The 21,607-nt window shown below is 45.1% G+C and overlaps 1 long non-coding RNA gene across 1 annotated transcript in view; it reads right to left on the bottom strand.

The window, feature by feature from the left end:
* Window positions 1-1,676: 1,676 nt before the first annotated feature.
* Window positions 1,677-21,607, bottom strand: part of LOC142023273 (uncharacterized) — a 42,165-nt gene continuing 22,234 nt past the window's right edge. The window contains exons 4-5 of the long non-coding RNA XR_012648191.1: window positions 10,010-10,116; window positions 1,677-1,751 (exon numbers count right to left, since the gene is read on the bottom strand). This is a non-coding gene — a long non-coding RNA (uncharacterized LOC142023273). The remainder of the gene's footprint in view (window positions 1,752-10,009; window positions 10,117-21,607) is intronic.

Raw genomic sequence — 21,607 nt, 5'->3', positions numbered from 1 at the left:
GGAATGAATATTGAAAGTGAGACATGAAATGGGGCATGTACTGCATAGGGGACATAGAGTTTGTCGTTTCAAGCATTGCCTCCGTTACCTCCATCCGCTCCCAGCCTTACACCCTGCAACTTCCCCCAATCTTAGACCCACCCACTGCATCCCTAAACCGCCCCAGCCTTAGACAGTCCTCCTATTCCCCCTGCAGCCTCTTCACTGGCCTCCTGCTCCCAGCAGGTAACAGTCGTTAAAACCAATTAACTCAAATGTTAAGATTTCAGCACCTAAGCATGAAGTAACTGCTATCCCTATTGACAGAAATAGGTGCCATCTCCAGCAGCTATCTCTGTTGATAGATATCTGTATGAGGCAGCAGTGTTAAGAAACTGCAAATGGCTTCTTTAACAGCCACATGCAGCTGGGAACTGCCCAGCTGGTGACCTTTAACAAATCTAAAGGGACCCATGTTTGGGTCCCGACCCATAGGTTGGAAATCCCTGCTCTACATACATACACTATATCCTATTTCTGGTGCCAAACTATTCAAATACATCAGAAAAGTACCTAAACTCAACTGGTTTATGTCAAGTTACAAGCACTTGGGACAAATTGGAGACTTCTACACATATTTTAATGGGAATTTAGTGTCACTCTTACGAGTTTTCACCGACGAGCAGAAATTTGGGAACCAATTGTGCTTGTATAGTGAGGGATGAGTGTAATTCCAAAAGGCACAGAGATGCCTATGCATTGGTTGAAGGTGATCTTCTGATTCTTTTAATGTGGCAGGAAGATCTGCAGTATCAGGATTCAGTCTAAACTAAAAGAGTTACAGATTTTGACTTTACAACACTAAGACATTCAGGAGGAGGTAACAGGAGGTAAGGTGAAAAATGGTCAAGAGGTAGACTAGGGTGTCAGCTGTAAGAGAAGAGGGCATGGATGAAATTTAGAGATTTTGAAGATGAAGAACCAAAAACAGCTGACAATAGCTTAAACATGGGGTTTAAACAGACAGAAGAAGCAAAGTTTACACGGAAGCAGTGACTCAACCATTTCTATTGATGAAAAGGAGATTTCATTTTTTCACCATTTTTTCACCATAAAACTAGAATGGGATGCCATAAGAGTATGGAGATGTCAGACTCCATATTGAGGTAGTAGATGGCAATAAAAAGACAGATTTGGTGTCAAAGTATGGAGATATTAAAGACCAAAGGGAGAGGATGCTTGTCTACACTTGCCCCCAACTTCGAATGGCAACGGGATATTACTAATGAAGAGCTGCAGTAAATAGATGAAGTTCTGTGATGAATACGCAGCACTTCATTAGGCTAATTCTCCCCCACAGCAACTTCAAAGTGTCAAACTTTGAAGTGCCAGCATGCATGTAGCAGCAGGCACTTCGAAGCACCCAGGCTAGTTCAAAGTCCCTTTTCTCCTCAAAAGGGTACATGGCACGCCAGCACTTCAAAGTTTGACACTTCAAAGTTGCCATGGAGGAAAATTTGCCTAGTGAAGTGCTGCACGTTCATTGTAGCACTTCATTAATAATCTTCCATCAGCCTAACTACCATGCCCCCTTTGAAGAAGGGGGCAACTGTAGAGGTAGCCATAAAGTAGAATTTACATGTAGCTCATAGTAGTTCTTTTCAAAGCAAAGACCATCCCAAAACTCAAGAGTAACTGCCAAAAGTTGACAAAAGCTTTAATGTCTTTTTCTTTATACCTTCAGTTGTAACGTTCTTCACTGGCAGAAATTCCTGAAAAATATACAGAAAAAAAAAATCAGCTTCCTCAAAGATAAAAAGATTAACCATAAACTGCCTATTTGCCACCCCCATAAATTGTCCTTCATTCATCTTTACACTTCAAGCTACTGTGCTGAAAGTTAGATGTAATATTTTGCAATGGCCGCCCCCCCGGCTGCAGGTGCACCCTGCTGGTGAAGTGGGGCTGGCTCACTCTGGTGGTGAGGTAGGGCTGGCCCAGCCCTCAGACAGTGTAAGTGTAGCTGTAAGGAAGACAAGGAGGAGAGACGGTGAGTAAGTCACACAGTGCAGCCCCTAGAGCCCTGTACCCTACTATGAGTAGTGACCAATACCCCCCAGTCCAAGGGTCGGGAATGTCCCAGGGGTAAAGCCATGCCCAATGGGCTCTGCCGCACACTCCTTGGACCCCTTGGTCTGCTCTCTCAAGGGCCAGGGTGGGTCTCGGGGCTCTCCCAGCCTCCCATCAGGCTGGCAGCAGGCTGGTGCTCATTCCTGGAGGCTGTCTGCTGGGTCCAGGTGGTGCACACTACCTTGCACATAGTTCCACATACCCGGACCAGAGCATGAGATCCTGTCCAAGCCAACCACGTGACACGCATTGCATACCCATCTGCACCCGCCTCCCATGCCCTGGGGCGTGTGACATACAGGGTACTCACTAAAGGAACCCTCACCCAGCTCTGAAAATGCCTGGGAGGTGGCATGGCGGGCAGGTACCAGCTCCAGGACAATTATGAGGCTGCTACTGGCCTCCAATCAGGTGTCTGGCTCCAGCAAGGGTTGGGGATCAGAGGCCTCCTCCTTCTCTGAGGGCTCCCCGCTGTGGTGGGGGGCCTCAAGCACCACGTCCATGCTGTGGCACAGCAGGGATGTGCCCCCCCACCACCCCAAAGGATGGTATGCAGCTCCTGGTAATCGGGCCAGGTTGCAGGTCCTGCCCTGGAGCGTCATGCAGTGCCCCAGGCCCAGACATAGTCCTGGTGAAGCTCCTTCACCTTGATGTGCACCTGCTCCACAGTTCAAGGCATTGTGGTACTTCGTCTTGGGGAATTGGAGGGTCTCCTCCTCTTGCTGCCCTGAAGTGGCTCCTGGGACCCCTCGGGGGGGTCATGGGCTGCCTGCTGCTCAGTCATAGGGCACACTGGCTGCTCAGGAGAGGCTGTGAGGACGTGGGACACAGCTGTGTGTTGCTGTGCCACTTGCACGCTCTCAGCTTCCTGTCACAGGGTTTCCCGGGCTCCCTGTGCTTTAAGAGGGGCCAGAGGCAGGGACCATAGAGCGCTGATTGCTGTGAACAGGGTGTCCCCCCAGGGCAGCTGTGCAGCACCCTAGAGTCCTTTTCTCTCAACAGAAAGCCCCCCAGAACATCCAGACCCATGTTTTGTTGACAGATCTCTGTGAACAGAAGTGTTCTTCCTTACAGGAAGAGGGTTACAGCTGGTGACAAAAGCGCTACATTCTGTTGACTTACTGTCGACAGAATGTGCTTGGAAATCTGGACACTCCCCAGGTTTTGTTGACAAAACGTTCTGGTCTAGACATAGTCTAACAAATGGATTGCTTGATTATTTGCTCCACTATCTTTCTGAGTACTGAAGCGATATTGACCATTCTATGACTCCCTGGGTTGTCCTTATTATCCTTTTTATATACAAGTATTATACTTGCCCATTATCAGTCCTCTGGGGTCTTTCTGATCCTTCACAAGTTCTCAGAGATAACTGCTAATAGCTCAAAGATCTCTTCAGCCAGTTCTTTAAGTATTCTTTAGGCAAGGGTATTTGGAATATTCTTTAGGGTATTTAGAGGTATTTCTTTAGGCTCTAGCGACTTGAAGACATCTAACTTGTAATTTTTACTTGTTCTTTTCTGATTTTAGCCTCAGATGCTACTCTGTTTACACTGATGTTTAGTACATTAGCTCTCTGATCACTACAGAAGTTTTTTTTGTGAAAACTAACAAAAGAATAATTTAACACAATGAGCATTGTTAAATGACGACAGCCATTTCCAAAGCTCCTGCTTTTTAATTCCAAGACTTTTATATTCTCTCCAAATCAAACAAGCAATTGATTTAACTTCACAATATTAAATCTTCAGGCAGCATGCCGATGCGACATCCAAATGGCAACATCTGAGGGATACAGTTTACAACACGGCCTTGTCGGTGTTTGGAAGAAGAGCTAGAAACACAACGACTGGTTCGAAGCTAACGCCGATGAGATGATTCCAGTCATTGAAAAGAAGCACGCTGCACTCCTGGAGTACAAACGCTCACCGAGCCAAAGTACCCAGGAAGCACTTAGAGAGGCCAGAAGAACAGTACAGCAGACAGCCAGGAGCTGTGCCAACAACCACTGGCTCCAGCTATGCAGCAGCATCCAGACCTGTGCCGACTTTGGTAATCTCAGAGCAATGTACGAGGGTATGAGGATGGCATTAGGACCCACCCAGAACAAGATGGCACCTCTGAAATCCAAATCTGGTGAAGTCATTGCTGACAAAGCCAAACAGATGGAGCGCTGGGTTGAGCACTACTCCGAGCTGTACTCACGCGAGAACGTTGTGGTTGATGCAGCCGTCAATGCCGTTGAGCTCCTACCAGTAATGGACGAACTGGATCAAGAACCGACTGTGGATGAACTGAAGAGAGCCATCGACAGCATTGCAGCAGGAAAGGCCCCTGGCCAGTATGGTATACCACCAGAGGTAATCAAATGTGCCGCAGATACACTCCTAGAACCCCTACATGGGCTACTGTGCCTGTGCTGGAAAGAGGGTGAGGTTCCACAGGATATGCGCGACGCTAACATTGTAACGTTGTATAAGAACAAAGGAGACAGAAGCGACTGCAACAACTACCGTGGAATCTCCCTCCTAAGTGTCACTGGTAAACTGTTCGCTCGCGTCATCCTTGGCAGACTCCAGAAGATTGCTGAGAGGTTGTACCCCAAATCGCAGTGCGGATTCCACACAGAGAGGTCTACCGTTGACATGGTCTTCTCTCTAAGGCAGCTGCAGGAGAAGAGCAGGGAGCAGAAGAAGCCACTCTACATAGCCTTCATCGACCTGACCAAGGCCTTTGACTTGGTCAGCAGGGATGGTCTGTTCAAACTGCTCCACAAGATAGGTTGTCCTCCACGGTTACTCAAGATGATCCAGTCGTTCCACGAAGACATGAGAGGAACCATCCAAGAGGACGGCGCATTATCGGATGCTTTCAGAATCAGGAGCGGCATCAAACAAGGATGCGTGCTTGCTCCAACATTGTTTGGGATCTTCTTCGCACTCCGCCTGAAGCATGCCTTTGGATCTTCAATAGAGGGCATCTTGCTGCACACAAGACCTGATGGGAAACTGTTTAACCTTGCAAGGCTGAAAGCTAAGTCTAAGGTGCGAGAAGTCCTCATCAGAGACATGCTGTTCGCAGACGATGCTGCTGTAGTGTCTCACACAGAAGACCAGCTTCAAAAACTGCTGGATCAGTTCTCCAAAGCGTGCAAGGACTTTGGGCTTACCATCAGCCTAAAGAAGACAAACGTACTTGGTCAGGATGTTGCTGAATCCTCATCAATCAGCATTGACAACTATACGTTAGAGGTCGTCCACGAGTTCGTTTACCTCGGGTCCACCATCACTGACACCCTGTCGTTGGACACTGAGCTAAATAGGAGGATTGGAAAAGCAGCCACAACTCTGTCCAGACTCAGCAAGAGAGTGTGGAATAACAAAAAGCTGTACACTCACACCAAAATGCAAGTCTACAGAGCCTGCATCCTCAGCACCCTCCTTTATGGCAGCGAGACTTGGACCCTGTATGCCCGCCAGGAAAAGAGGCTGAACATCTTCCACTTGCGCTGCCTCAGGCGCATCCTTGGAATATCACGGAAGGACAGAGTGACCAACACCGCCGTCCTCGAGCAAGCTGGAATCCCAACCATGCACACCCTCCTCAGGCAGCGTCGACTCCGCTGGCTTGGCCACGTCCACAGGATGAATGATGGAAGGATTCCAAAAGACATCCTGTATGGTGAGCTAGCCTCTGGCAAAAGACCTCCCGGATGCCCCCAGTTGCGCTACAAAGATGTCTGCAAGAGAGACCTCAGAGAGGTAGACATCGAGCTGGACAACTGGGAAGAACTAGCAGATGACCGCAGCAGATGGAGGCAGGGGTTACACAAGGGCCCTCAGAAGGGCGAGATGAAGATCAGACAGCTAGCAGAGGAGAAGCAAGCGCACAGAAAGCACAATAAGGACTTGCCAGACACCCACTACATCTGCAAGAGATGCAGCAAGGACTGTCACTCTCGTGTGGGTCTTCATAGTCACAATAGACGCTGTAAATTAAGTCCTCAATTGAAATTTTAAAGGGCGCGATCCATAGTCTATGCAGACTGAAGGATGCCTACTATGCTGTTCATAGCTATCCAGATGTCTTTGCTCTCTGAAAAACCAAAGTGTAAGAAAAATTGCTTTATCATTGGAAACATTTTAAATCTCAAGCTAACTACATTAAGAAATCCAACTCTATTACTTTGTATTTGACATTTTGTTACAAGATTGGTAATAGGAAGTTACCAAATAAAATGATATTTTACTTGGGAATTTTCTTCCATGGTTCTCGGGTAGTAGGAAAGACAGGGATCAAATTTATTCAAGTTTTCCTGTCAACAACATCATTAACCAAATCCCTCAATTTCCAAGTAAATAAAAGCATCTGGGTTTTTAGCACAGCAAGACAGACTTGCATATTTAAGCCTCATATATAGACGAATTTCCACTGGACCAGATTTGCATATTAATGAAGGACTAATTGCCCTTTGCAGTCAATTTTATGCAAATTAATTTACTACTCATTGTACATGTTTCGTAATGTTTGAAAACATCGACAAAAATCCAAAACTTAATAAAATGCACAAATATTTGATAACCAAAAGAAAATCACAATTACAGCAGACAGCCTTATTATGACATTTTATAAAATCAATTTTTTATGTTGTTGGTTTAACTTTATCCTGCAAAAAAACACAACTCGTAGAATAACTTCAGGCTTTCTCCCTGCCTTTTCTTTCAGCCCCTCAAAGTGTAACAGCTTGTGACTATCCATTACAACATCTCGTTTCCAGCTGGAAGGAAGATGAACCAACTCTAATGCTGCATATTTTCTTTTAAAAACTTTGGTTTGGAGGCTGTTATTGTTTTAACCTCCTAAACAGAAATTTCTTTCCTCTTTACCTTCTGCTTGCTTGCCCTGGGCCAGTACCAGAATCTAGTCTAAGACCTTGAAGAATCCAGCATCATTTTTTAGATGCAGCTTTCTCTCCAAAATAGTGGTAATAAATACAGAACAAACAGAAAAGGAATAAAGCTAGGTACCCAAGTGTTATGCATTATCAAGATGAAGACCTAGATTACGTATCCCCCCATTCAGTTTCTCACTCTTCAAGCTGAAATGCAATACCTTGGCTGTGTCTACACTAGCCCAAAACTTTGAAATGGCCATGCAAATGGCCATTTTGAAGTTTACTAATGAAGCACTAAAATACATATTCAGCACCTCATTAGCATGCAAGCAGCTGCAGCACTTCGAAATTGCTGCAGCTCGTCACCGCACAGCTCATCCAGACAGGGCTCCTATTCGAAATGACTCTGGCAACTTCGAAATCCCCTTATTCCCATCAGCAGATAGGGATGTTGGCAGGCATCTCTATGGCAGACTCTGTTCTGGTATGGCTATGGTCTGAAGAAGTGAGTCTGTCCCACGAACGCTCACCTAACAAATTATTTTGTTAGTCTTTAAGTGCTACTTGACTGCTTTTTTGCTTTGATAGTATATAGACTAGCATGGCTTCCTCTCTGTTACTAGGTTATTTTTGAGTTATTATTCCAAAATAAACTATTTCAGAATAATGCATCACACTACAGAGAAGCCCCAGAATAAGCAAAATGTATTCCAGAATAGCATGTCAACACACAATAGAGCCTATTTCAGATTAGAACCCCTGGAAGCCCCGCAGGCATTTACATTTTAATGCCTTTATCTAATCAATTTTGTTGTAGATTTCAATGACTCTGGTCCTTAAAGGCATACAGACACAATGCCAGAGTTAAAAATATAGTTTTTTATTAGCGTCAATCATGCTATATTTCCAGATACTAAAGTTTTTTGCTGCTTTGGATAGTCAGTGCTTGTAAGCTATAATAGTGTCATCATCATTACACATTTCACTCCATAACTTAGTAAAATTCTTCTTCTAGTGCTACTTTACTGCTTTTTGTTTTGAACTTATCTGGTGGTTCGTTCTAAAAACGGAGGAGCAGTAAGAAAGGAATGAGGAACAAAGAACATGCACTTGTATTCATAACTGGAGAGAAGATGTGTTATGATGTCCCCAGCTTAGATGTGGAGACTAATCACCTAGAATGAAAACTAAAACTTTGTTTGACTACCGTCTTTTATCTGCATTAACAGCACCATTCGTATACGTACAACTTTCATTCAGGATGTACACAGAAGATAATTTTTATATGAAAAATATAAAACTCTATGGCACCAGTTCAAAGGAAAAACTTGACCCATTTCAAGAAATGGGTAAATATTCAAGAGGAGTAGTTTAGGGCAGGGTTGCACAAAGTGGGGGGTTGGGCCCCCTCAATGGAGCACGAAATTTCATAAGATAGGGTGCAGCACAATCAGCTGCTGGGTCTCAGGCTCATAGGTCTCATTAAAAAACGTTAACTATGTTACTGTTTTTATATCTATGTATTCACATCTAAATCTTGATTAATAAAGATTTTACATTCTACAGATTTACTTTGTTACACATGCTGAAAGGCTTGTGGGGCCCAACCAAAAGTTTGCTCATCCCTGGTTTAGGGGATCCCACCTTATTTGCTTCAGGCAAACACTAATGGTTGCACCTTTTTTTTTTGTACTGTATTCACTCAAATTTTTCAGTTTCATCTGGGAAGTAATTCTCTCGTCAGGTGACCATTTGGCATTTTGAGCTCCAAAGAGTAGCAGCCAGACCAATAAATACATGTCTTTTGGTCTCTCAGTAACTTACTTATTCCTCAAAAGTGGATATTTTGATCTGTACATATGCCCAGTAGTCATCTTACCAAAAACAGAGTAGGGGTTCATGCTTTCCTGAAATGTATTAACTGCTCTGCAACCTAGTAAAGATATTTTCACTTCTCAAACAAAGATAGTTTGAATATACAGAATGGTTGGTTATGCATACCAAAACATATAAAAATGTATGTGTCATACAATGATGAGGAATTATTTTAAGAGAGCCTTCTACAAAGAAAGCTTTTGGGTCTATACAAATGTCAGTCGTTCACAAGTTACAGAAAACACATTCAGGCTTTAGAATCTCATTATTCAGCACATATATAAGTGTTCCAAAGAGGATACAGACATGCTGTGCTCTACACAACTCTCAATCTACAAAACTACTCAAATGGATCTCAAGGTTAGCATCTCCTGCTGCTAGCTGGTATATTACCATCCTAATTTAGAAGTGGGAGATGCACTTGGCAATGTAATCACAGTTTTAAAATCTACAGCTAGTTCATCTAGTTATTAATGTTTTCTTGTGACAAAAGCCCAATTTTTTGCAATTTTAATAGTTTTAAAAATCCATTAATTTATACATTTAGCAATTTTCCCTGTCGTTGGCTAAAACTACTAATGAATAATATAACCATCTCACTGAAAATCTGAAGAGTTTAAGTTAAAACCTAAGCTTCATGAGAGGCTAATGGAAATCAGGAATTCAACAATGCCATTGCAGCAATACAAAGAACCAGATCAATGATTTCTCTGAGGTAACTTTAATTCCTCCACAGGTTGTAAAATTTCTCCATTCTTCAACAACCACATAAATCAAGAAAGTCCAGTGGATTTGGGTTTACAAAGGTCAGTGCTGGTCTGGCAAGTCAGAACACCCTTTGAGATAACACTATACTTAATTAGCTGAAAGGCATAAAGTGTGGCAGTGGTGGGCATCAAACCCATATCTTTAAAGTCCTAGTCTAATGTCTGAACTACAAGTTCACTTTTACTCCCTGTCATTTTCCCCTCACATAGCAGTTGGATAGGTTTTTTTCATACTTCTGAACTTCATACATCTGTAATTGTTGTCACCATCAATTTCTGAAGACATTTGCAGGGCCAAAGAAAATAGGTTAAACTACTAGCCCCTATTTCATAACAATTTATAGAGACATATTTTTCACTTTACCTTTCAAAAAAGAGGTACAGCAGTCCAGCCTAACTGTGAATATGTATTAATCTCCAAGATCTGACCATGGTGACCTGTTACTTTTCCTGGTCTCTGTTCACTTGGATCTGGAACATAAACAGCATTCAGGCCAAATATTTGAATTAAAAGTACACTGATCAGGATCTGTCAGAATGACAGAGGCCAGGGCCACTTTGAGTTTAGAGGCCCCAGCCCAGCCCCAGAACCCCCCAAAGTATCTAACTGCTCATCCACAGGGTTATACTAAAACATCATAGGAAAATTAACCCTTGAGACATTTATTTATTAACAATTAAGTCATTAAACTAATAGCATGTATATTAAAATGTAACAAATTGTGAGTTTCCATTGCCATGAAAAATTCTTCATTTTAGGAATGCTTTTCTGATTTTGTTGTGTGCAAACTTGTTCATAATTGAACAAAAATCTAATTTACATGCAACATCACCTGTTAATGTTAAGCTTTGCAAGCCCATTCAAACGCTCTTGTGCCATTGTAGAATAATGGTAGTTCTTTACTGAACACGTACATCAAACTCAAAGCCCACTGAGGGCTGCACAAACAAAAACTGATAGCTTTTAGGTCCACCAAAGAAAATGTACTTCTTTTGGAAAGTCCTAACTATTTATTATTATAGATTATGTTTTAGACAATAATAGTTATAATCATATGCTTTTCAGGTCTTGTTTGAATATAATATAATATAATAATTTTAATTGTGAATATTAATATGCATTTTATTGTCTTAAAATGTTACTAATACTTCACAAAATTTGACGGGTAAAATTGTTATTTGCTCGTATATATAATAATTTTTAATCTCAATATAAGTTTAAGGTACTTTTTAATTATTTTATGACACATAACTTGTTTTGTTGAAATAAAAACAAGTAAAGATAATGCTCAATCAAATAGAACAGGCTTCTGTGAAAATTTGAGATATTTTGTAAGTTTTAGATTTTGCATAAGCATCATTTGTGTGATTGCAAACATGGACATACATTTATTGATATAAAATTTATATAAATATATTGTGATTTTATTTGTGAATAAATACACAAAATATTAAATAAAATGAAGACACTGACAATAAGATTAGTGGCTGGGGGCAGGCATAGCAGGGTCTGTCGGGGGGCATGGTTGGAGGAGGGAGAGATGGTCATGAAGAACTAAGCACTGGCTGGGGAGCAGATGGGTGAGAACAAAGGGTTGGGGGCTGCAGGGGATGTTAGGCTGCATTGTGTGGAAAACTCAGATGAAAATGTCAGTTCCCTGTGCTAGTAATTTGGACTCAGAAAGGATTGCATCCCATTGATCACAAATCTTTAGAAAATCTTGAAGAAGTTGTTTAATGTTATGTCTCTCAACATCTAATGTAGCACTCTGTGCTTCAATTACAAGATTCGTTTCATGGATCATTTTTAGCAGCTTCATCCAGATTAATTAAATTAAAATTAACAAAAAGTAAACTAAACATAGAATGAAGCATTATGAAAAGGAGAAATGTCTCAAGTTGTTCTACCCAAAAATATTATACTTCACTGACTTCTTCTGTACAAGACTAGATCTTTGCTTCTAACCATTGAGTAAAAATTAACATGACACTACAATTTAAGTGCATCCATTACCAGTGACAGATGATGCCATGTGACGAAAACCGACTTAAAAAAGAAAAGAAAGGAATAATTTATATTTTATCAATCAAAACAAATAGAAAAAATAATGAGAAGCTGATAGTACGAGATCAGTAAAGAATATGAGAGCAATATTAAAATGTTTACTGAGAACTTTCTTTCTGCACGTTAATAAAATGTACCGAACAATAGCAACAGCAACTTCCAAAACTAACAAGCCATAGATGTAATTATTTCTGAACAATGTGTTTTGAATTAATAGATTAAATAATCAAGGCTATTTGTCACTTTAAACTTGTGTTTGAACAGAAAGAAATTATGAATTCTTGATAGCCAAAAGAGCTAAAAAATGCCTCCTCACCTCTTCATGAAATCACCATTGCTTAGCTAACTCCTGTGAGGCAACTGATGGAGATTTTGACTCTTCTTGACAGTTCTCAGCAGTTAAGTGTATGTTAATAGCTATTTCTCTGCAGAACAGCTGTTTTTAAGTTTTGTGTGTGTTGTAAATATTAAGATCTGTGCAGTGTATTTTAGAAAAAAAAGGAGTTCTCATTAACTTTTAACATTCAACGAGAAGGAGTAAGAATATTTAAAGAGTTGGAGAGATGGTTTTCATGTTTGAATTTGTCTATTTATAGTCAAACACAGTATTAATCTAACTTTGGAATATGCTAATCGTGATGTGAAAGTTTAGCACAATAGCCATAAAATCCATTTCTGATAACCAATTGTTTTCCCCCCGGTAAAATTAAAGTTCAAATGCCTTTTAAAATAAGCAATTCTATACAAACCAATGTATCTACTACTGATTTATTTTATTCTTCAATGGTAAAATTCAACTTAACTAAAAGTTTAATGAACTTATAAAATCAACAGGACAACTTAAGCTAACTTGGCATGATTAAACAGCATGTGAGAAAAAAGCACACAACTTTCAATTCCATTATACTAAAAATCAGATATTGAACAAAAACAGGCTGTATCCATTTTGCCTTTTGCAATGTTTTGACAGCCATAAGGGGTGGGTGAATTTATCATTTAAAAAGTGCAGACGGGAATCAAAACTTAGCAAGTACAATTTAGTTAATTTTTTCTTGGCAATGCCAGGGTAAAAGCTCTCATATCAGCAGCCTTACAATGCAATGCCAGAGGCTGTAACTCAGTTTTATTCTAGTATAGTTCAAAAGAAATCTTTGCTGCTTAATATTTAAACTGTATTGTTCCTTTAAGTCCAAAGGAGACCATGTGATCACACAATGACCAGTGACAGTGAAAACAATGGTGTTTCAGTGGTACTGGATGGCCTAGATCAGGGCTGGGCAACATATGGCCCATGGGCCTGATCTGACCCCGCCAAGCTGCCAGATCTGGCCTGTGGACGCAGCGGTGAGCCTCAGGGAGGCTTTCCGCCTGCCCTGTGTCCGCATGCTGCTCATGGCCACGCAGGCTGGGGGCTTGCCTGAGGCTTAATCTACACTAGACCTTACAGCCGACTGCAAATACTCCATTCTAGCAATGACAATTGTATAGCTAGAATCAAAAGTATCTGCAGTCGAATGTAAGGTCTGTCCTCTCCGAGGGAGGACGATGGGAGCATTTCTCCCATTGATCTCCCTTACTCCTTGGGAGAGCAGGCGTACTGGGGGTCGACTGGACCACAGGGAGACTGGTTTTGTGCATCTTTACCAGATGCACAAAATTGAACTCCAGGACATCAGTGCTTTGACCTGGTAAGTGTAGACATACCCTGAGAAATCAGCTGGGCTGCAGGCCGAGTCAGGTGGCCAGAGCCTACCTCTGGCACCCCAGGCTCACCCTTCCCCCCACCTGCCTACTCCTGGCCTACTACCCCACATAACCAAAACCCTCTGCCCCTCCTCCTGCACTCATATCCCCTCCCAGACCCTGGACGCCAAGCCCCTATCCCAAGTCACAACCTGCTCCTGTCCTAGTCACAATCCAAACCCCTGCACCACAGTTCCATGCCCCAGCTCACAACCACATCCTCCCGCGACTCTTCCTCCGAGACTCCACACCCCCTTGTGCTTCTAACACATACTTCACTAGTCAAGTTTAAAGATTAGGGCACTCCTAAGGATCCTACTTCAGTTTTACTTCAATTAATTCAACAAATGTTAAAAAGCATGGTGTGTCTTGTCTAAATTAGGCCTTTAAAAGTATTTATTAATGCATATTAGCAAACAAGAGTTAACCTCATCCTTTAAATTCGATCAACATAAGGTTATAGGACTGATTTGCACAGTGCAGCATGCATTTCAAGCAGCCAGAGTAATTATGGCTGAAACTCCACATACTTTCCTGTGTGCATGCTAACAATTGAAGTAGGATAGTAGTGCAGCAGGGAATGACTAGATACTGATTTAATGTCCATTGTGTCAGAGCTGTTGGTGTCTTGGTTGGCATCCTTCCAAACCCTCCTATGTTTAGCTTCCCAAAATTTGTATCTGCAAAAATGAGCAGTGGATACCCACAGATTTGCAGAGGTCTAAATATAATTTCTGAAGCTCAAATGTAATTAGAAGAGTGAAGACAGAGGGGATGTTTTGTTAGGGTCCAGCTAACAGGAAAAAAACAATGGTGTATTTTTTTTCCCAAAACTTCCATATCTTTAAATAAAAAGAAGTTAGAATGTCTGGAAGTAAACAGTTAAAGCTATTTTTAAATTTTATCTTTGCACATATTTTTCCAAATTGCAAGGAGTTAAATTAAAGTCAGTTGGATGGTATAGATCAACAGGAGTAATACTAATTGAAAGCTTATATTACAGTTGGGAACTCCATCATCTCATAAATATATTTTATTCTATCAGCCTTGCAATGTGAAATTAAATTCAATCTTATGCAACTATTCTTTCTCCAAAATGAACATTAAGAATAAGAAAAGCCTAACTAACCAAGCTTGCTTGATCACTCTTCATTATTACTTCTTTTCCTCCCTTTTCATCACACTTCTCAATTCTTTCCCTTTCCAGTAGCAAATCTAGATGTCCCAAACAAACATTTATTATCACAGTTGCCATCTGCTTGCTGGTAAAATACTCAGTATATAATTTAATTCACTTGAGGAGCAGTTATGCCTGACTTCACAGTGTGATCAAAACAAACTGTGATTTTCTGGAATTATTTTCATATCCAAAGTTGTCACAAATGCTCTGCAGAGTGATGAGTTATATCATGGTAATATAAGGAGTATAAATACAAACCTGGCAAACATTATGGCCACGTCTACATGGGCAGCCGCTGTTCAGAGAAGTCACTGTTGACAGAAACCTCAGCAGTAGCTCTGTCAACAGATAGCATCTGCACACAAAAGCAGATCAAAAGAGCAAGCCGCTCTGTCAACAAAGAGCAGCCTGACTGCCCTGCCCTCTCTTGCAGAATGCCTTACCAGAAGGTCTGTAAACAGGGCTGCCTGGGGAAGCAGAAGCCCTCTCTGTTGACAGAAGTGGCTACGCCAGCACTTTGTTGACAAAAAATCTGATCAGGAACAAGGATAACACTCCCGACTGAACAGATGAGTTTTGTCGACAAAATGTCAACAGAGCACATTAACCATGTAAATGCTCTGCAAGTTTTGTCAACAGAAGCTGCCCATGTAGAAGCGAGCCATGTGTTCGGGATAACTGACCAACAGTCATGAACATTAGAATCAGCTTTAATGAGAGATATTGGTATTCTCTAGTGTACTCTCTAGTGTAGCACTGGCCAAAAATATGAGGCATAACAATCGCTGGCCAGAATACTGTCGACAAAAGTGCAGCGTAGCCACTTCTGTCTACAAAGAGAGCTTCTGCTTCCCTGGGCAGCCCTCTTTGCACAGCTGTCATTCCGCTTTCTGGCACCAGAGGGCAGTGCACTCTGGCAGTTCTCTGTTGACAGGGCAAGTGCTGTATAGATGCACTCTGTTGATAGAGTACTGCCAAGATTTCCCTGTCCACAGTAATTTCTGTCAACAGATGGTTTTAGCGTACACATAGCCACTGAGGGACAATACTGTCAAGGAAAATGCAGAGTTCTGTCGAGACCTTGTTGACAGAATTCCTTAAGGCTATGTCTACACTACAAGCATCTGTCGACAGAAGTTTGTTTTCGGATAGGCTGTGTCTACATGGGAGCCCACCATCGAAAGGGCAAAATCGAAATTCGGAAATCGATATACCGTCTTTCGAAAGAACATGACCACACGGCAAAGGCGGATCACAGTCCCGACCCACTCTTTCAAAGACCCCGTCCCATTATTTCAAAAGAGAGTGTCCACACGTCTACGAGTGCTCTTCAAAAGAAGGGAGACGGAGATGCCACGGATGGGGTCGCATGGCCGCCAAGCCCTTCCGGGTCCTGCAGCCAGCTGCCGCTTTAAAGGGCCCCCCTTCACCTCCCCAGCCCTGCACTAGCCGAGGCCTGCCGAGCTGCCAAGACCAACGCAGGACCCCACCACAGCAGCACCATGGCCGACGACACCCTGCTCCTCGCACTGGATGCAGACATCGTGGGCACTGTTGCCCACATTGTCTGCACAGTCGCCGCAGCCACTCCCCTCCTCCTTGGGAGACAGAACAGCCCCCCCTCGGGGACATGGAGCACGCCCAGCCTGCACCCCGCCCCCTTGCATCCTGGCGCCTGTGGAGCCACCCCAGCAGCACGGACTGGTTGGAGCTACTGGTTCTGGGGCAATGGGATGATGTCACCTAGCTCCGGAACTTTCGCATGAGCCGGGACACCTTCCAGGAACTGTGTCACTGGCTGGCACCTGCATTGAGGCATCAGGACCCCACCATGCGGCCTGCGCTCCCCCTCGAGAAGCGCGTCGCCATTGCGGTGTGGAAACTGGCCACCCCGGCCTCCTACCGCTCAGTGGGTCACCAGTTTGGGATGGGCAAGGCCACTGTTGGAGCAGTGCTCATGGAGGTAAGCCGGGCCCAGGGCACACTCCCACCACGGGAAATGGGAAGGGGGCCCATGGACACAGGGACCCCTCAGGGGTCGCCGGCCGGGGGGGGGCTGGGAGTGGGGGTTGCTGGCTGGGGGAGGCAGGAGAGGGTCGCCAGCTGGGAACATCCTGCCACACCCTCACAAGAGTGCACAGCCTCCCTCCTTGCAGGTTGTCCGTGCCCTGAATGCCAAGCTTCTGCACCAGGTCGTCTGCGTTGGGGATCTGGACTCCATAGTCGAGGGTTTCTCTTCATTGGGGTGCCCAAACTGCGTTGTTGCCCTGGACAGGATGCACATCGCCATCTGCACTCCACCACACAGTGCTGGCCGCTATATCAACCAGAAGGGCTACCACTCTGTGGTCCTCCAGGCCCTGGTGGACCACAAAGGCCGGTTCATGGACATCTACGTGGGCTGGTCGGGCTGAACCCATGACACCAGGGTCTTCCGCAATTCTGGCCTGTGTCAGCGTATGGAGGCCGGCACCTTCATGCCGCAGCAGGAAATGCCAACTGGGGACACCACCATGCTGCTATGCATAGTTGCAGATGCAGCATACCCCCTACTGCTGTGGCTGATGCGGCCCTATACTGGCCACCTTGACCCCAGCAGGGAGGCCTTCAATGCCCACCTCAATCAGGCCCAGCACGTGGTCGAGTGGGCCTTTGGGCGCCTCAAGGGGTGGTGGCCGTGCCTTCTTGCCCGCCTCGAGGTGGGGGATGCACAATGTCCCACAAGTGGTGTGCACCTGCTGCATCCTCCACAACATTGTGGAGGCCAAGGGGGATGCCTACATCCAGAGGTGGGCAGCTGAGGCCACCATGGGGTTTGAGCAGCTGGCTGCTGTCGCCAGCTGCCAGGAGAACTGCGACAGTGTCCGGATCCGAGAGGCCCTTCGTGCAAGTCTCACCCTCGGGCCGCACTGAGCACCTTGATGCCCACACCTCCCCCTCCTCCCATACATCCACCCTCCCCATCACATGCACCGCCACCACCACCGTACCGTGCCTCCCGCCCACGGGGCATGGGAAGTGGTGCACAATATAAACCTTTATCAATAATAAAGTGTAAAAAACTGTGGTGTAAAAGTTCAACAACTATGTACAATGTGCGTGGGGGGGTATGGAGCAGGGGCTAGAACTGGGAGAGGGGGCCTGAATTCGGAAAGGGGTGGAGAGGGGGACAGATTTGGGAGGGTCACTTGGGCAAGGGGGTTGTGGGCCGAGAGCCATGCTGGTCCCGAGATCCCCTCCCCCCACAGGAGTGGGTTCCATGGCGGGGCTGGGACGGGGCGGGGAGCACTGGAAGGTATGGGCGTGGTGGGACGGCAGGGGTGGCATCTGTGTGAATTGGGGTGGAGGACTCTGGGGGGGTGTGGGTTGGGCAGGGGACCCTGGGTGGGACCTTTCGGGGGGAGGGTCCTGCGGGGGGCTTGGGGATTGGGCAGCTGGGGGGGGTTGAAGAAGGCCAGGGGTCAGGCCACATTGCCCACGTGCTCCTGCAAAGTCCCATGGATGGCATCCAGGCAGGACATAAGCCTGTCCCAGGCCTCCCTTCACCACGCCAGGTCGGACTCCTCCAGCCAGAGACAGTGCTCCATAAGCTCTGCCTGGGGGAGGTTGGCGGGGTCATCCACTGGGCACTGCTGTGACCTCCAGCTGCGCAACCGGCGTAACGCTGCTGCTGAGGGTGCCCGGCCCCAGTCCGATGCCTCCGGGGGGCTCTTGGGGACCACCAACGCTGATGGACTGCGTGGGCCCTCACTTGTTGCACCTGCAAGGAGTGATGGATAGCATGTCAATCTCCAAGCATGACCTCGTCCCCATTCCTCCTGGGACCCTGTCCCCCTGAGGCCTCGCCTCCCACAACCCGCCTAGGGCCTGGCCATGGTGGACATGGCACCCCATGGCGTCTAGTGCACATGGGCTTCCCCCCGGGTGGAACCATCCCTGGGTGTGGGCTGGCACAGGCGTCCCACTGGGCAACTGGGTGCCTGGAACTATCCATGGGACTAGGTGCTGGGTGGCGCTGGCAGGTGCAGAGGGCATGTTCCAGGCTGTGTGGCCTTGGGCCTCCAGGCCACTGTCAGGGGTGCCACCCCTGCCCTGCCCTGCCCGCAATCATGCTGGCCCTGCCGTGCACTTACTGGGGGGACCTCGAGGATCTCCAGGGACGCCCAGCTCCCTGTGACCCAGCTGGACAATCACGAGGGGATGTCGATGACGAGGTCGCCCTCCTTGCTAGACCAGTCCCGGATGGTGTCTGCCCCCTGGCTCGGGTTGGCTGGTCCTGGCTCCTGCAGCTGCTCCAACTTGGGCTGGTCTGCCGAGCTGTCCAGAACCACTTTTGGTAGGGAGCTGTCTACTGGGGCTCCAGGATGCTATGGAGCTCCCTATAGTAGGGGCAGGTAGAAGGGCCTGCCCGAGCCCCCAGCCTCGTCCCGGACCCGGGCATAGCCCTGCCAGAGCTCTTTAACTTTGCTCCGGACTTGCTCCGTGATCTGCCCCGGGTGACCTTGGCTGGTCAGTCCCTGGGCAAGGCGGGCAAAGGCAGCGGCGTTCCTCTGCTTTACCCCCATCTCCCGAAGGACCTCCTCTTCCCTCCAGAGGCCCAGGAGGTCTCTCAGTTCACGGTCCATCCAGGAGGGGGCCCTTTTCTTTTTTTTGGGGACAGACCCCTGGGAGCCCTGTGGGGGCTGTGAGGGGGGACCCTAGGGCTCGGGAGACTGCCAGGCGCTGGCCATGTGCCTGTCTGTGTTGTTGAGTGCAGCTGCGAGGGCGTGCTGCCTGGAGCTTGTGCTTTCACAGCTTGCCTGCTCTCAGCTTCCTGCCACAGGGTTTCTGGGTCCGTGCGGCTTTAAGAGCAGCCAGACATGTAGGTCATAGAGCTCCACTTGGTGGGGCAGGGTGTCTCCGCGCTCGGACTGGGCGCCGTCGTGGAGGACTCCTCTTTCAAAAGAGTGGGCCGTGGCATGTCTACACATGCCTTCTTTCGATGTTGTTTTTCAATGGGTGGTGCTTTTCCCATGCAGGATCGGGGTCCAGCTTTCAACATCTGGGCTACGTTCCTTCCATTTCACATTGAAAAAGTGCATGGCACGTGTAGACGCTCCCTTCACTCTTTTGAAAGAGGGTCAGTCTTTTGAAAATACTGTGCACGTGTAGACACACCCATATTGTTTTCTGTTCAATGAATTATGACAACAGAATGTCAAGACAATTATTCAGATTCTTGGGTGGTTTTCTTCACCATTTTATTGAAATGGTCTATTTCTCAGGGTATTATATTATATTTATGTTGCTAATTTTATAATGTACAGAATCTTCCTCCAAGATATTTTTCTTGTAACTATCTAAAAAACATATATATGACACAACCAACTCTCTGGTGAATAATTTTTTTGTCAGTTATCTCTTTAATTTGGCCAGTTTATTTGCAGATTTGGAATCTGTTGACTTTCAGAATTTGAAAATTAATACTCAATCAATACTTTGTACGAGTTTAGGATGGTTTTACTGTAAATTATTTTGCAATACATTGTTTGTCTGAGGTTGTGCAAAACTATATTGTATATAAATGAAAACATTAACCAAGTTGAAGGCATAAAATCAGTTAAACTCCCTAATACAGAGGCTTTAGAGCGAGAGTGAGAAACTGTGTAGCATTTTTATTTAGCATATGGGAAAACGGCTGCATGGGAGCTGTGAATATTAATTCTGCAGCTGTACTAAATCTACTATGTTCATCCTCTAACTACAAGCAAGCCAGATTTACAGAAGTTAATTTTTTCTCTAAAAGCTGAAAATAAATAACTTGGTAAAGTACAAAAGAGAGAGACAGACTTTTTTAAAAAGTAGACAAGAATTATATAGTATCTGTAGAATAATCATATGTATAATAATTCTATATGTATAAAATTATGTGAACTATTTAATGGTCCATCCAAATTTTTAACTTTAAGCAATTGTTACAACCATATTTCAGCACATCAATCGAGCAACAATAAACACATCAGGATCCAAACAAAGAATGACAAAATTAATATTTCTGTTGACCATCATTTTAATTATCGGAGGGGTAGCCGTGTTAGTCTGGATCTGTAACAGCAACGAAGGGTCCTGTGGCACCAACAGAAAAGTTTTGAGCATGAGCTTTCGTGAGCACAGACTCACAGATGAAGTGAGTCTGTGCTCACGAAAGCTCATGCTCAAAACTTTTCTGTTAGTCTATAAGGTGCCACAGGACCCTTCGTTCCTGTTACATCATTTTAATATTTACCTTTTTCTTTTCATTTGGCTATTTCTTTGTATGTCTTTACTTGGATGCATCATAAACAGCTCAATATTTGAAGAAGCCTGAATCAAGTTTGTAAATGTAATTGATTTGTCTATTGGTTTTTATATTTTTATATTTTCTGATACATTTAAAAATAGCAGACTATATGCCCACACAGAAACAATCATACTCAGAAGATCATAGGCTATTAAACTGCATATCATTTGGGCAAATTTAATATAATAGCATATTGAAAAATCAGTTCAAACTGTTAAAACAAAAACCCCGTTGTAAGAGGATCATCTCACTGCATGGCACCTCCTGCTGGCCAGTCCTGGTAATTAGTTCTCACTACCCAGAAGTGCCCCCTTCAGGTCATCATCTCATCTCACCTGTCACTTCACAATCTCCACTACACTGAGATCAGTGGTGCCCCTTCCCCTGGGTACTGCCCTGTGGCAGTGTCCACATTCTGGGACCATCTCCTTCTGGGGACCCACTTACCCCTAAGCCCACCACTTGCCTCAGTTCCCCCCATTCTTTCTCCATCTAGCACCTTCCCTCAGGGGAACAACTACCATCACTCATCATTGGCAGGGGGGCGGGCTGCTGCTTATCTCTTACCCAGTTGCCCATTCTGCAGTCCTAGTACCTCCTTGGGTCTCTGTGTCAGGTCCTCTGGCTCCCCTGGCTCCCCATGACTTTCCTCTCA

Source organism: Carettochelys insculpta, chromosome 19, assembly GCF_033958435.1.
Source record: "Carettochelys insculpta isolate YL-2023 chromosome 19, ASM3395843v1, whole genome shotgun sequence".
Classification (NCBI taxonomy): Eukaryota; Metazoa; Chordata; order Testudines; family Carettochelyidae; genus Carettochelys; species Carettochelys insculpta.
Note: the sequence above shows the minus strand (reverse complement) of the source record. Positions and strands in the feature narration are given on the sequence as shown.